Source organism: Pempheris klunzingeri, chromosome 3 (assembly GCF_042242105.1).
Source record: "Pempheris klunzingeri isolate RE-2024b chromosome 3, fPemKlu1.hap1, whole genome shotgun sequence".
In the NCBI taxonomy this organism is placed as follows: domain Eukaryota; kingdom Metazoa; phylum Chordata; class Actinopteri; order Acropomatiformes; family Pempheridae; genus Pempheris; species Pempheris klunzingeri.
In genome coordinates, this window is record NC_092014.1 from 27804664 (window position 1) to 27819567 (window position 14904).

Below are 14904 nucleotides of genomic sequence, written 5' to 3' on the forward strand. Positions count from 1 at the left end.
AAATATTTGTGTTTTCTTGTTTTTATGACAGCTGGTCTGATAAATGTGTTAAGCACTGTGTATAAATATATAGAATAATAATAAGGTTAATCATTTTTCAGACCAAACCCAGCAAAGCACTGCTCATCTATAAGCCCAGGAACCATAACCTCTGTTACAAAAATCCTACTAAATCCACATTTCTAGTCATCTACCATCTACCATGCGCTTGCATGCGTGTGATTGGCCACCGCAGCGACACAAAGCTGCATGTAAACATAATAGGAGTGTAAAGATTCACAGATACGAACCAGAAATCAATTTTAACATTAAAGATATGACCACACCGGTCGGCGGTCCTCTGAATCGATGCAAACACACCACGAAGCGGTCGATTCCTGGCTCTTAGGTGACAAACCGGACCAGACTCTCAGAGGTGGCAACAACAACACGAAGGTTTTTTTTATAGATTCAGCGAGTCTGTTTTTGTCTGGGTCTATCTGAACAGTGAACACAGTGGCATTATTGTTATTATCGTTTTCTTCCATTTTTCCACACAGGTAGATTAAGATCGCATCACATCAAATTGTATCGTTCTGTATTAAAAGGTATTGTCCATGAATCGTATCGTGGCCCATGTGTCTAGATTCATATTGGATCGGCACATAAGGGAGAGACGCACATCCCTAAAACATAACTTTACAAGAAAACTGCAAAGGGCACCTATAAAATCTCAAGTCTGTCATTTGTATTACATTTGAGGAGGATTTTTAATCTCTATAGAAGTTTGGCCAAATTTGTCAGGCAGTGGTGTCTTTGTTGAATCGGTTTTTACTACTGGCTGGATGCTCGTGTTACTATTCACTATAACTATTCAACTGATCACAACCACGTGTGTGCAGCTGACACACGTCGGTCTCGTTCCTAGTCACGCGTTGAACTGTCGTGCTTTAACGAAGCAGTGCGCCTTCACTTTTGGTTTCCTTTCAGACGGACAGAGGAAAACACAGCCAGGGCTCCGATCAAGAGGGACTCACACTAAGAGCAACAGCAGATGGCTTCACTTCCTAGGAGATGACTAAAACGTGAGACTATGACTGTGCTGGCAGGATGCACAGAGGTCTTAATTAGTCAGTAGATCACTTATTTAAACAGATCAGAGCTTTCTCAGAGGGCTGCTGGTTGAAATACTACAAAATTAAATCAAACCGAAAACAAAAAAAAGCATCTTAGACCTCCAGAACAGCTTCAGTGCTCCAGCTCTTTGAAACTCCACTGGAGGGATGAACAAGAGATATTCCCATCATTTGGTAGTTTGGTGATAATCAGTTTCATACTTGTGTTGTGTTTTTCCTGCCGGGTTTATTAGTTATTATCCTGGGTTTAGCTACTCTTGACTCCCCTGATCAATCCTTGCATTGTGTTCTGCTTATCATATTGTCACTCTAATGTCTGATAGATAAACTGCTGCTGCTGTATTTCACATCCATCAGCATGCATTAACCTCGTGTACATAGCAGCGTTACACACCACAAGGACATCTGATTGGTTATTCGCTCAAGGAATAGAACACTGATAATAGACTTTTAATGACAGACTATACACATACGGCAGGACGACTACACCTTAGCTGAAAGACCTTGAAAAACAAGGAGTCAAGAGTCCACTTTTGGTTTTAACAAAGATCCAAAGCAGACTATAATAACACCTGTATATGAAGAATGTTTAAGATTGGTTAATTACCTAGTAGTGGACATGTGCAGATACACAATATGTTACAATAAGTAACTGTAGCCTATTAGGAGACACAATTAGAGTATGATGAGACAGTTGTTTGTGTAATAAATTGCAGACACAGCTGAACTGCCTGGAAAAGTGAGTCAGTTATCAGCGACGGAGCACCGTCTGGAGCTGAGGCCGTCTCCTGATAGGAATACCGGGGACCTTTCACAACCCCTCCCTTGTTTCTGCAGTCATCCATGTATCACGCTGCCGTTATAGTTCCAGTAAAGAAGGAGGATCAGGAATTACAGTGAAATTGTTAGTGATTATTATCCATAGATGGGAAGATGAATTTCACTGCTGCGCTGTATAAAGAAATGAGCTCACCTGAGGGTTCACGACATTAGTGCATTATTCCAGTTCCTCTCTTTGCTACTTCTTACTTCACGATGGACAAATGTGATGTAAAAATGTGGTCCAGTCATTAACGCAGTAATGATAATATATTAAATGTGGCAATTCATCCTCATTAAAATGGGATTTCAATCTGGACACAGTTAGGTTTAATGAAAACGAATGGCAGAAATTTGCATTAACACTGGTCTTTATGTCTGCAGGAGCACAGCCGCTGTTACTTCAGACGTCGCTCCACTGAGAGCTGACCGCCGGGACACACAGCTAACCATAAAATGGTGTACACTAAGCTTGCATGCTAATGTGCTATTTGAGGCACATTTTTTTTGTTAACACAGCCTGATGTAAACCCTGAGATTAAGGCCGGGGCTGAAAATAGATGCTGCAGTGATTAAGAATAGACTGTGAGGCTCAGGTGCTGCAGGCACATGGATATCCGCCACCTGATCCAGTGGTAATCTGCTTTAAGACCCTGGTTAGTCTTGTTTAAAATTCCAGGTAGGTAGGTAGGTAGGTAGGTAAACTTTACCGCTGATTACATTTAATGTCCCTTTACCACAAAAGCTGATGCATAAAACGGAATTACAAGTCATTACGTTAAATTAGCTTGATTACATTATCGCTAAGGGCCAGAAGGCTATTATTAGCAAGTTAACACACAAAAAAAGCCGAGCAGACCAATACATCCCATGTACATGGTGTCTGTACGCTAAATAGAAAGCTACAACCAGCTGGCCTCAGCATTAAGAGGTTGTTAGGCCTCTGTAGTCCATAAAACCACATGTTGTAACTTTTATTAGGTGGTCAGTCGATTAAAAGAAATGAGCCTGTTAATCACACAGTTTGCAACGAATGACGTTTTTTAAGACTTAAGCCTGTAATAATTGATATTTAAATGTAGAATCACTGACTGTAGAACCAGCACAAAGGAAGTATATTTGGATTTAGCAATAGTTCGTTGAATTTGTTTTCTCTCTCCTGTGAACTACAGATTTCTAATGAAATTATCGAGGCTTCAAACTGTGAGCTTTAAAGGCAGATTCCTCACAGGCACTAACAGGAATAATAGCTAAGCCCGGGCCTATGTGTTCATGTGCCAGCTGAATTTTAAAACCACCAAGGTCATTAAAATTAGATATAAGCTTAGAGGGTATCATTTCTTACATGCACTCAACACCTCCATAGCAGGTGGCGTCTAAAAACAGACTGAATGTACAGATTTAACACACAGGCTGACTGAACAGAGCGCATCACACACACACACACACACACACAGTAACTAACAGGGATGCACAGGAGAAACAAGGTTTCACGTGTGTCAGCTATAACACCGAGAACAATACCAAATTAAAATGTAAAATATAGCGCTATGACTGCTGCATCATTTCCAACAAACTCGTAGCATCTGGATGATCCGTCGTGTGGCGGTCTGACAAAGCAGCAGATGCGTCATGATTTTTTTTCCAACTTTATTGCCAAAAGATCTATGGCAGAACTACACTCAAAAGCTTTGGAAAATGAAACCCAGGGTTTGGATTAATTAGAGCTGGAGACAAGCGCTGGTAAGACAAAAGAGGGAAACAGCTACATTAAGCTGATATTCTTATAACGCTTAAAATATTTCAAACTAATGACAAAGTTCATTCTGACAGCACTAATTTTTTATGCTTACTGAGCCTCAGAGGTGCTTGTTGGTGGACTATGTTACCTTCAGACCGATCCTGTTTCCCCCGTTCTCAGTCTTTATGCTAAGCTAAGCTAACCGATGCCGTCTGAAGCTTCAAATTTAACGGACCAATGCAAAAGTGGTGTTTATCTACTCATCTAACTCTCAGCAAGTTAACGACGCCTTCTTCCTGAAATGTTTTCTCACCCTTAAGACAAACTTGTCAGGTAAAAGGCAAAAGAAGTAGAACATTATCGTATTTATCTCCGCTCATACGGGTTAAAGCCAGCAATTTACATATTGGTTAGTCTACTCACTGTCTAGGCCACATTTTTAAACACCAATTCCATTGGCTGAGACCAAGGGTCCATGGGTTTACATTGGGCTTTAAGCACAAGTGTTATGGGGATCTCACTGAAAAATGTATGCTCCATAAATGAGTGGATGATTTCATGTTTTAATGTTTTTGTTTTTTTTTACACGTCATCCTCTTGAAATCTCATTACTAAGACATAATGTTTAAGAGATAAATGCTGATGGTATTTTAAGTTAAAACGCGTGTCCTGAGTGTAATTAAATCATAGAGGGATAAGCACAACACAGCTTGCTGATAAAGAATGGTATCTCCACATCACTTCTCTCTTCACGGAGAGAACAGTTTAACTGCTGCTGAGCAACATAAGGGGCTTTTCACATGAACGTTATAATGCTGCCATGAAATGTTCCAAGCGGGTGAAAATAAACCACGTGTTAACTAAAGTGTTGTTTGTTCTTTGGTCTTTTGGCATTTTTAACACATGGGAAACTGCATTTGAGGTAAAGATTCCTTGCCAGAGTGAAAGAATAAGGGGAAAAAAAAAACCATTTGTGTCAAATGCATAAATAAGGGTTACATTCTGTATGTGAAAAACAAGACATGACGAGATAATTTCCAGAGAAAAGTAAAAAAGAAGGAATAAATATCAATCAAAATAATAATTCTTACTGATTAAAATGAGTAGTTTATATTCAGCATTTGGTAACTGGCACACACAGTTACTGTTGCTGAGAACAAATGTTGTGCTGCAGCCTGCAGTGGCTGTGTGGTGCCCCCAGCTGGTCACCACTACTACTACTCTGTTTCCTTCTTGGTTAAATCATGCAGAGTGCAAACAAACATGGTTAATAAAAAAAAAAAAAGAACAATGCATGAGAAAATTAATCAAAAATATCAACCAAACAATTACTCCATATATACTCCTATAAAATAAACAGTAAAACACAGAATATTTAGAAACAAAAACATATCAAACCACATTATTAAAACCATATGACTTCAATCTTCAAAGGAACGCGTAGAAAATGTTCATTTTACATCATTTAAACCCTGACCGGTGGTCTCCATAGCAATGGAAGCCGTTCAAAGTCACTCACATATATCTTTAAAATATGTTGAATGATTAAGAGAAAGATTGCACAACTGCTTGTGAAAAGTCATCTAGTCGTTCATTACAGTAAGATTCTCTCCATCTATTGAGTGTTGTAAAAGAGAAAAATGCGCATTGTTTCCTCGTGTATTGGCCAATCAGAATGTTATTGAGAAAATAAACCAACGTCAGATGACACAAAGCGGCTGCCACATTCCAAACGCTCCCCTGAGAGTGTTTCTGTGCTGGAACACACTCACACAGAATTTACACATTATTTGACTCAGACTTCAGATTTTATTACAATGTATTATAAGGGTCTGCTGTTATTATATGGAACTGTACTGCTGTTTGTTAAATATAAAACGGAACCAAGTTAAACTCTTTTAAATCCAAGTATTGATCCTGCCTGCTTGCCTCAGCAGACGATTTCCTCACAAGTCCTCTGGTTGGATCAGATACAAGAACAACTCTTATCTGTTTACGAGAGAGAGTGCAAAAAACAGATAAAAGCCAATCTTCAAATGAATAAACCAACGCCAGTTTGATTGATATTCCCTGGAGTTCACAAAATACCATGACTTAGGGAAAAAAAAGAAAAAGAAAAATGGAGATATCTGTGTAAATAAACCCTTCATTCTGTCACAGATCTCGGAATAGTGAGTAAGGTTATCGCACAATCAAGACAAGTGACTCAGAAAAAAACAACAACTCTGTGCTGAGACACTCACCGTGCCCTACAGTGAAGGACGTTAACTTTTTTGGTAAGAAGATATAAACCAAAGCGAAAGACATATGAACATACGACCAGCATTTCAAACGGCACCAAATAGCACGTTAGCATAAAGGTACACGTGTGTCAGGCTCGGTCAGGTGGCTGTGAGACATGCTGGATTTGGATGGATATAGTCCTTGACATTCGATACGGTACATGTTTCAGTGCTGTCAGTCATTCTAGCAGCTTGGTTTTAGGATTGTGATGTCGACTGATTGGTCAACCCACTGATTCAATTCATTAAATGGATGCCGGGACATTTTGTACAGATATCCATTGTCTTCCAGACTTTGATGATCCTCTGACCGCCGTGAGGCTGAGGTATAGACTGTAGCTACTGAGACATCACCCACTGGTTTGTGGACGGCTGGTGTGTGTCGCCATCTTGGCCTGGGAGAGAAGTGATTTTCATTCCATAAAAACTCTGCCTCTGATTGGTTAAGTTTAAACACGACCAGCCTCTGATTGGTTAGGTTTAAACACGGCCAGCCTCTGATTGGTTAAGTTTAAACACGACCAGCCTCTGATTGGTTAAGTTTAAACACGGCCAGCCTCTGATTGGTTAAGTTTAAACACGACCAGCCTCTGATTGGTTAAGTTTAAACACGGCCAGCCTCTGATTGGTTAAGTTTAAACACGGCCAGCCTATGATTGGTTAAGTTTAAACACGACCAGCCTATGATTGGTTAAGTTTAAACACGGCCAGCCTCTGATTGGTTAAGTTTAAACACGGCCAGCCTCTGATTGGTTAAGTTTAAACACGACCAGCCTCTGATTGGTTAAGTTTAAACACGGCCAGCCTATGATTGGTTAAGTTTAAACACGACCAGCCTCTGATTGGTTAAGTTTAAACACGGCCAGCCTATGATTGGTTAAGTTTAAACACGACCAGCCTATGATTGGTTAAGTTTAAACACGACCAGCCTCTGATTGGTTAAGTTTAAACACGGCCAGCCTCTGATTGGTTAAGTTTAAACACGACCAGCCTCTGATTGGTTTGCCTCATGTTCTCACCCTGAAGCATGCTCTGCTTTAGGGCAAGACAAGGGCCTCCATTTGAATCTAAATAATATAGTAAATGAACATCATGCTGTATTGAAGAAGACTTGAAACCTGAAAGACTGAGATCATAAACTCATTAAGAAGACGTTCACTGGGGTAATCAATCAAGTGAGAAGTGAGGTTCCCTTGCTGGCCATTAGACAGAATGCAGGTTTACGGCACTTCTGCTTCACCTTCCCTTTTCAGACCAGGAAGCTGTGTCCACTTCTTTATGTGCTCTAGTAGCTAATGCTTGAGTTTTGTGTGAAATGTCTCAGCTATTGCATGGATTTCCATCTGCTTCTTCCAAGAAGTTATGTGCTGAATTATTCTACTATCTACAAAAGAAATGACAACAGAACAGCTAGAACATGCTACATAATAGGCAAGCAGCTCGCCAACATTTGTGAAGCTCATCAAGTGCTGTGGACAGATAAGAATTGTCTGTACATTGTGTAGAAAGAGGTGACGCATGCAACTCCATGATGTAATGAAAAAAAAACAAGTACCTTGAAGCTCTGGGGTGATAAATAACTCTTTAATTTGACAGAAGCTTTTCAGTTTTGGTAATAATACGTTTGGGTCTGAACTTGACTGAAATGTTCTGTTTATTGCAAAGTGCATCCTTCACACAACCATATTCTTCACACAAAACGATGGCAGGCTTTGCTCTTGACAGAGGCTGTTGGTCCAACCATCTGTAAAGACAGAGACAGTTACATATTGCGGTTGCAAAAACGGAATAAGTCCTCATGTCCGGCGCAGAAAACCATGAGGTAAAGAAACAAGATGTATTTTAGATGTATTCTACTTCATACTGGGGCTGGTGGTGGCTAATAAAAAGTCTCCATTTTCACCCCAAACACAAACAAACAACGCTGCATTTGGCAGCTGTGTTTGGATTATGTGTTAAAATTGTCCATATCTGTCAGTACGATAGTTTGGTCCTTTGTGCAGAAAACATGCCTGCTCTCCTGCAGGTACATTTATTCATGTTTGCGAGTGGCCGTGTGCTGCAAATGTGAATGGGCTCCTAACTAAAAGCCCTGGGTTGCCCTGGGACGGCTTATTCTGATTGCAGTTGTTAGGATTAGTGAGGTCAGACAACAAAAAGAAAGCCTTGGTATGTGCAGCCTGCTTTGGAGAAGTGCTTTGAGGAGCGTATGTCTTGTTTAGATCAAAGTGTGTTTTCTTACCATTGTAGAATGTTGCAAGGCACGAGAAACTGCTCTCCGGGGCATTCTTTTCACTAAAAAATCCCTGATAAAACCAGGAACCATCGAGCCACATCCACTGGTCCTGGAGTGACAGTGAAACATTATCTTTTAATAAAAAGTCTTGATCTTAGGTTTAGGGTGTGCAGGGGATCGAGTGCCTATTATTAATATTTAAACCAGTGTGTGTGGAATCTTTATCATTATATTTGCTTTGTTGTTATTTATGATTTATTTATGATGGCACACTGCGAGCGTGTGTGTGTCTGTGTGTGTTTTGTCTAGATGAGAAGATTGATACCACTCGCATGTTCTCTAAAGAAATGGTTTCACTGCTGAGGAGGGACCTCGTATTGAACTCCGCAAATCAGCAGCACAACACAGAAAATCTTAATGTGTTGTTTAGTCGTCTCACCTCAACGTAGAATCCACCCAGCCAGTTTGAAGAGAATCCGTTAGCAATGCTCTGTTGATACAGGAAGGAATACTCCTGCAGGCTGTGGACGGAGACCAGGCTGGCATCAAGGCGGGCACAGTTAGCCTGGTGGACAGAGGAAGGAGTGAGTGAGAGATGCATTAAGAGGAGGAGGAAAGACTCGAAGACCCCTTTTGACTTTTAACACAGCAGAAACAAAAAAAAAAAAAGGCAGATCATGAAAATCCTGAGCCGAAACAAGACAAAGAAATGTGTAACTCTCCTACTTCTTAATGAGAATATCACAACAGCAACTGCTGTTCACAATAAAAAAAAAATAAATCCACCTGTTTATAAGTGAGGTTTATTGAGTTTGTATTTCATGTTTAAAATGCGTGAACAATCTGGTTATGTTGTGTCTTTACATCAGCTTCAGGCCACGTCAGAGATTCCTGGTTGGGGTAGAAACAGCGGCCCTGAAACCCCGTCCAGCCTTCAGGACACAACATGGACAGAGCTGCGAACGTTAAAACAAAAAGAAACTTAGAAAGGTCGCACGTTTCACAATTGAATCCGAGTCATGTTTCACCTTTTCTTCTTCCTTTTCTACCGCCGCTCAACGCTTGCAGGTGCACGTGTTACACAGCGGTAATAGAAAAATCCCTTAGTGCCGGAAACCAAAGAGCGCATGAGCGAGTGGCCTCTGATAACTAACAGACGGTTAATTGGCAGTTGCAAGGTTAGGTCGATAGATGTGTGTACAACAGTTTGTAAAAGTGCAATGTTAAATTAGGAATAATGTCCCTAAAGGAATCTCCTTTCACAGTGTAACTGCACTATAAAACTGCCTTATATGGTTTTATGTTATGCAAAGAAATAATATTGACTTACGGACATTGGAGTTCTTCACACAGATGGAGGAATAGCCACCAACGGTGCATGGGGAATTGCTCCATGCCTCTGTGAGAAAAGAAGGTTAGAAAAAGGCCATGAGAATAATGGAGCAGAGCTTTATGTAACTGTGCAGATAATAAATGCCTGAATTCACACAAGTGGCCGCGAGCCATCAGGCAACTTGCTGCTGCAGTCTGTTGTTATTTTAGGGTCCCTGGACCTTCGCGTGTGTGTTCTCTTACCGTTAGAATTGAGCGTTAGACAGGGGTTGCTGCTGTCTGGAGACTCGCTGCTCCAGCTGTTGTTGTAGAACCAGGATCCGTCAAGCCATAACCACTGGTCCTGGAGGAAAAGCACAAGGTCATCATCGGCGCTTTTTTCAGTGTAGCCTTAAAAAATGCTAATCGAGCCACGAAGGAATGAAAATCAAATAGTAATCAAACAGGATCAGTCACGGATCAAGAAATGACATTAAAGCGGGAGCACTTGCAGCAAGACCACAGAGGGAACACACTCAGGATTTTCAACATTATCTCCATGTAACAAGTATTAGTTGGGCCACACTCGCAATCAGCTAACCTGGCACACCTGGCCAGTGCCCCAGGGTATAAAGGCCTGCCTGGAGAACCAGATCACTCTTTTCTTCGCACATCCAGCCATACATGCCCTTTGTTCATTGTAAATAAAATGGTTGTTGCTTGCAGCGGAGCTTGTTGCCACTCTTCTTTTGTTGTGGCCTAGGAGCCAGCCATGACACATGGATGCAACAAGAAAAAACTATTAAAAGCTACATCGAGGTCCTACTGCATCATTAAATATGCAGCCTGGTCTGACGTAAAGCTCCATGACTTTCATGGTGTTTCATCATCATGATAGATTCAATGCTTAAAAGGTTATTTTTTATGATAAGTCATGCAATAATCAGCAGATGTCTGCATGAATAATCTTTAAGCACGAAGGAGTTGAATGAATGAAATAAATCAGTTTATCCCCTTTGATGCATATTTATACAGGAGAGTGTTTCAGATTCTCAGATGTGCTGTTCTGTAATCAGTGTTCCTAAACCTCTAAACTCTAAAACATAGACCCCCGTACAAGAGACACAGAACACTTTGCCTGGTTTACCTTGACATCCTAAGTTAGGACACATTTCTGCCTCAGTCTGGAAAATGCATCTCAAAACTTAATGATAATTCCAGAAATTCCTTAAACAATTCAGCGTTTGTCTCTTGATTGTCTTTAATGCCTTTATTTCTTTGTGGTACTGCAGATTATTGCCACCAATGAGGCTAATGAGGTTATATCATGATCAGATTTGTACCTGGAGGTAGAAACCGCCCAGCCAAGCCTGCTGATTTACATTATTGTAGGTGAGCTGCTGGAGGAAACCGTACTCCTGAATGCTGTGGACGGAGACCAACATGGAGTCGAGCATGGCGCAGTTGGACTGGTGGAGGAGAAGAGGACAAAAAGAGACACATTAAAGTCTGCCTGTTCGAGGTCCTGCTTTATAAAGACAATTTCATTTCAATTTCAATAATGCACAGTAATCATGTGCAGCTCAATATTTAAAGTTTATTTCAGTTACATTTTACTGTTTCACATGCAATCGCAATAAGAACAGGATGAATAATAAATAATCTAGGAACTAAATTGCCACCGATTAATCATCATATTGCCATACAAATGTAATTCTGATAATCATCCAGAAATAAATCGGGAGATACAGTATGTGTTGGGTTTAAACAAAGGGCTCCCTCTCTGCACTCAGTTTCCCAGAGTCCTACAGTTTTCACGCGTGTGTCCTAAACGCACCCTTGGACCCAGATTTAGAGCCACCATTGGTCAATGTGTGGCACATGACCCTACAGCCCCTGCTCTGTCTCTCTCTGATCTCTCAGCCGGCCTGTGGAGAGTCCAGCTCTCCTCCCAGAGCTCTCTCACACCACCCCTCTGGACCTCTGAGGGTCCAGCTCACCGGGAGCCCTGAGAATCCATTTGCAGGCCCGCAGCTTACTCCTCCAAGTACAGACACAGGGTCTACATGCAACTAACCATCCTCTCCTAACCTGCACCTTTATCCTACACACACACACACACACACACACACACACACACACACACACACACATACAGTTTTACAAATAGGCCTCGACCGGGAGATGAAGCTAAGCTAACAGCTACAGCACCTCTGACCCACACACCAGGGGGTCTGGGGGCCATTTAATAGGGAGTCACCATTTGGTTCTCCCACATTTTGTCCTCAATGTTACATTCCTTTACATATCCACATGTATACCCCCCAGCACCTCAACACTGGAGGCTTCAAACAAGAAGTCCTCAGACGGAGGTGTTCACTGAGCTTAGAGGGTCACAGAGTGTCATCAGGAGGTTGGAACAGTGATACAGAGACTGGAAGAGTCACAGAAAGGAGAGGAGTGGACGTCCTTTGGCCACGTCCCAATTTATTGAGACACTGAACATGTTTTGTTGTGGTTTACCTACCACTGTTGGTAGATTTTCTTTCAATAAATTGTTTAAGATGAAGAAAATGACCATTGCATGCTTCTACTTAAATGTCCTACTTTCATGATATAATATCACTGTAGCATTCACTTTTTACATTTTCCATATATTTCACCTGAAAGTCGAATATCCCTAACTTTTTGTGAACCCTGTATATAAGAAAGTATTTCACTGAATTAGTGAAAAGCACCAATCTAACATTGCAAGTATTCGCCGTTGAAGAAATGAACGCAGGGAATCTGCTAATTAGATCATTAACCTTGAGTTGTGTTTGGTGCTGCGGTGTTGTTCAATGTTTACCTGAGCCTCGGGCCAGCTCATGGGCTCATTCACAAAGTGGTAGCAACGTCCCTGGAACACCTCCCACCCATCATGACACATCTCCCGGCTCTGTGACGATGGTGTAGTTGGGTTCGGCATTTTTGTCGGTGGATAAGTGGTGTTTGATGGTTGTGTTGGTGAATAAGGAGTGGTTGGTGTGGTAGTTGCAGTTGTTGTTGAATAAGGAGTGGTTGGTGTGGTAGTTGCAGTTGTTGTTGAATAAGGAGTGGTCGGTGTGGTAGTTGCAGTTGTTGTTGAATAAGGAGTGGTCGGTGTGGTAGTTGCAGTTGTTGTTGAATAAGGAGTGGTCGGTGTGGTAGTTGCAGTTGTTGTTGAATAAGGAGTGGTCGGTGTGGTAGTTGCAGTTGTTGTTGAATAAGGAGTGGTCGGTGTGGTAGTTGCAGTTGTTGTTGAATAAGGAGTGGTCGGTGTGGTAGTTGCAGTTGTTGTTGAATAAGGAGTGGTCGGTGTGGTAGTTGCAGTTGTTGTTGAATAAGGAGTGGTCGGTGTGGTAGTTGCAGTTGTTGTTGAATAAGGAGTGGTCGGTGTGGTAGTTGCAGTTGTTGTTGAATAAGGAGTGGTCGGTGTGGTAGTTGCAGTTGTTGTAGAATAAGGAGTGGTCGGTGTGGTAGTTGCAGTTGTTGTTGAATAAGGAGTGGTCGGTGTGGTAGTTGCAGTTGTTGTTGAATAAGGAGTGGTTGGTGTGGTAGTTGCAGTTGTTGTTGTAGAATAAGGAGTGGTCGGGGTTGTTGTTGGAGATGTAGATGTAGTCATACAACAAGTAGGCGATGTGAGTTGTGTGGTGGGCTCGGGTGTAGTGGTGCCATTGTAAAGCTCTGTCACAGGGACTGAGCCTGTAACAGCCTCTACAGAGGGGGCCACTGTGAAGAAAAGAATCAAGACCTGTTATTAGATGTTAAGAATGATACCTGCCACAAATCAACACTCATTTCACCAGTTCTGAAACATGGATGACATTGATACGAGCGTGAAGTAATAAGAGATTCAGCAGAGGTTGCACAGTGTACAAACATTGACATACGAGACTCTCGGGTCTTATTTGCTCACATCTTGTGCGTGAAGCATTTCATCAGATATTCATCATTTCATCCATGCAAAGGAGGTAAAAAATGGATCATCTGTATATAAGAAGAGAATTCTAAATAACTTCAATTGGCTCATCCACAGTGTTTAGCAGTTCATTAAAGTTATTTTCTTTTCTTTGTGCAGAAGAAATAATTACCTTTTGTGCCCCGAGGACGTGCATTCATTCTCCCTGTGTGGTTAACCTTGTGCTGTTCTAGTCTTTGCTTTTAATATGAAAGCATTCGATTTGGATTTGTACCATGATGAAAGTGAGAGTGAACAAGGCTGAGTGCTACTTCAGACCTGAGACCCTGTGAACATCTATCAGCGTCTCGCACATTTTGAATTCAAACGGGTCGTTAATGTTTGAATATCACATTCCAACAGACTTGAAGGAGCTCCCAGGGGTGCTGAGCACTTGTTGGCGGCTGCTTTGCGGTCCAACTCATCCCAAACCATCTCAGTTGGGTTTAGGCCAGGTGATAGTGGAGGACAGGTCATGTGACGCAGCGCTCCATCACTCTCCTTCCTGGTCAAGGAGGTGTGTGTTTGGGCTCATTGTTCTGTTGGAAAACAAATGATGGACCCGCTAAGCTCAAACCAGATGGGATGTGGCTGCAGAATGCTTCACTGTGGGAACCACACATGTAGAAACCATCCGCTCACCTGCTCTGTGTCTCACAAAGACATGGGGGGGAGGGGGCGACCAGAAATCTCAAATGTGGACTCATCAGACCAAAGCACAGATCGTTCTGTTTCTTCACCCAAGCACCTCTCTCTTCTTCTTCTTCTTCTTCTTCCTCAGTAGTTCTTCCTTGCAGCAGTTCCACCATGAAGGTCTGATTCACTCAGTCTCCTCTGAGCAGTGACGATGAGACGTGTCTGCTAGCTGAACTCCGTGAAGCATTTCAGTGGCTCTAATCTGAGGTGCTGTTAGTTTCATGGTTTCTGAGGCTGGAAACTCTAATGAACTGATCCTCAGCCTGCAGCAGAGGTAACTCTTGGTCTTCCTTTCCTGGGGATTTGATGGCTTGTGGATACATTCAAAGTTATTTAAAGACTGAAGGACCTTCATGTCTTAAAGTAATGGTGCACTGTTGTTTCTCTTTACTCAGTTGAGTGATTCTAATATGGATTAGACCAGTAGTCAGATAGGGCTGTTCACTGTGTACCAAACTGACCTCAGCACACATTAACCCTAGAACACTAACCTAACAGCTAGTAACACCATCACTAACGTTGGGTATATTTTACCCGATAAAAAAAGTACAACAATACATGGCAAATTGAAGTACCCTTCTTTTATTTTCCCCTACACAACATCTCATAAAATGAAATGGCACCCCATAAAAAGGCTCTGACATTAGTGAAAAATTAGGGAATCGTTCCTTAAAAAAAACAAAAACTGTTGATTGGTACTGTATGTGTGTCATCTTTCATAGTTG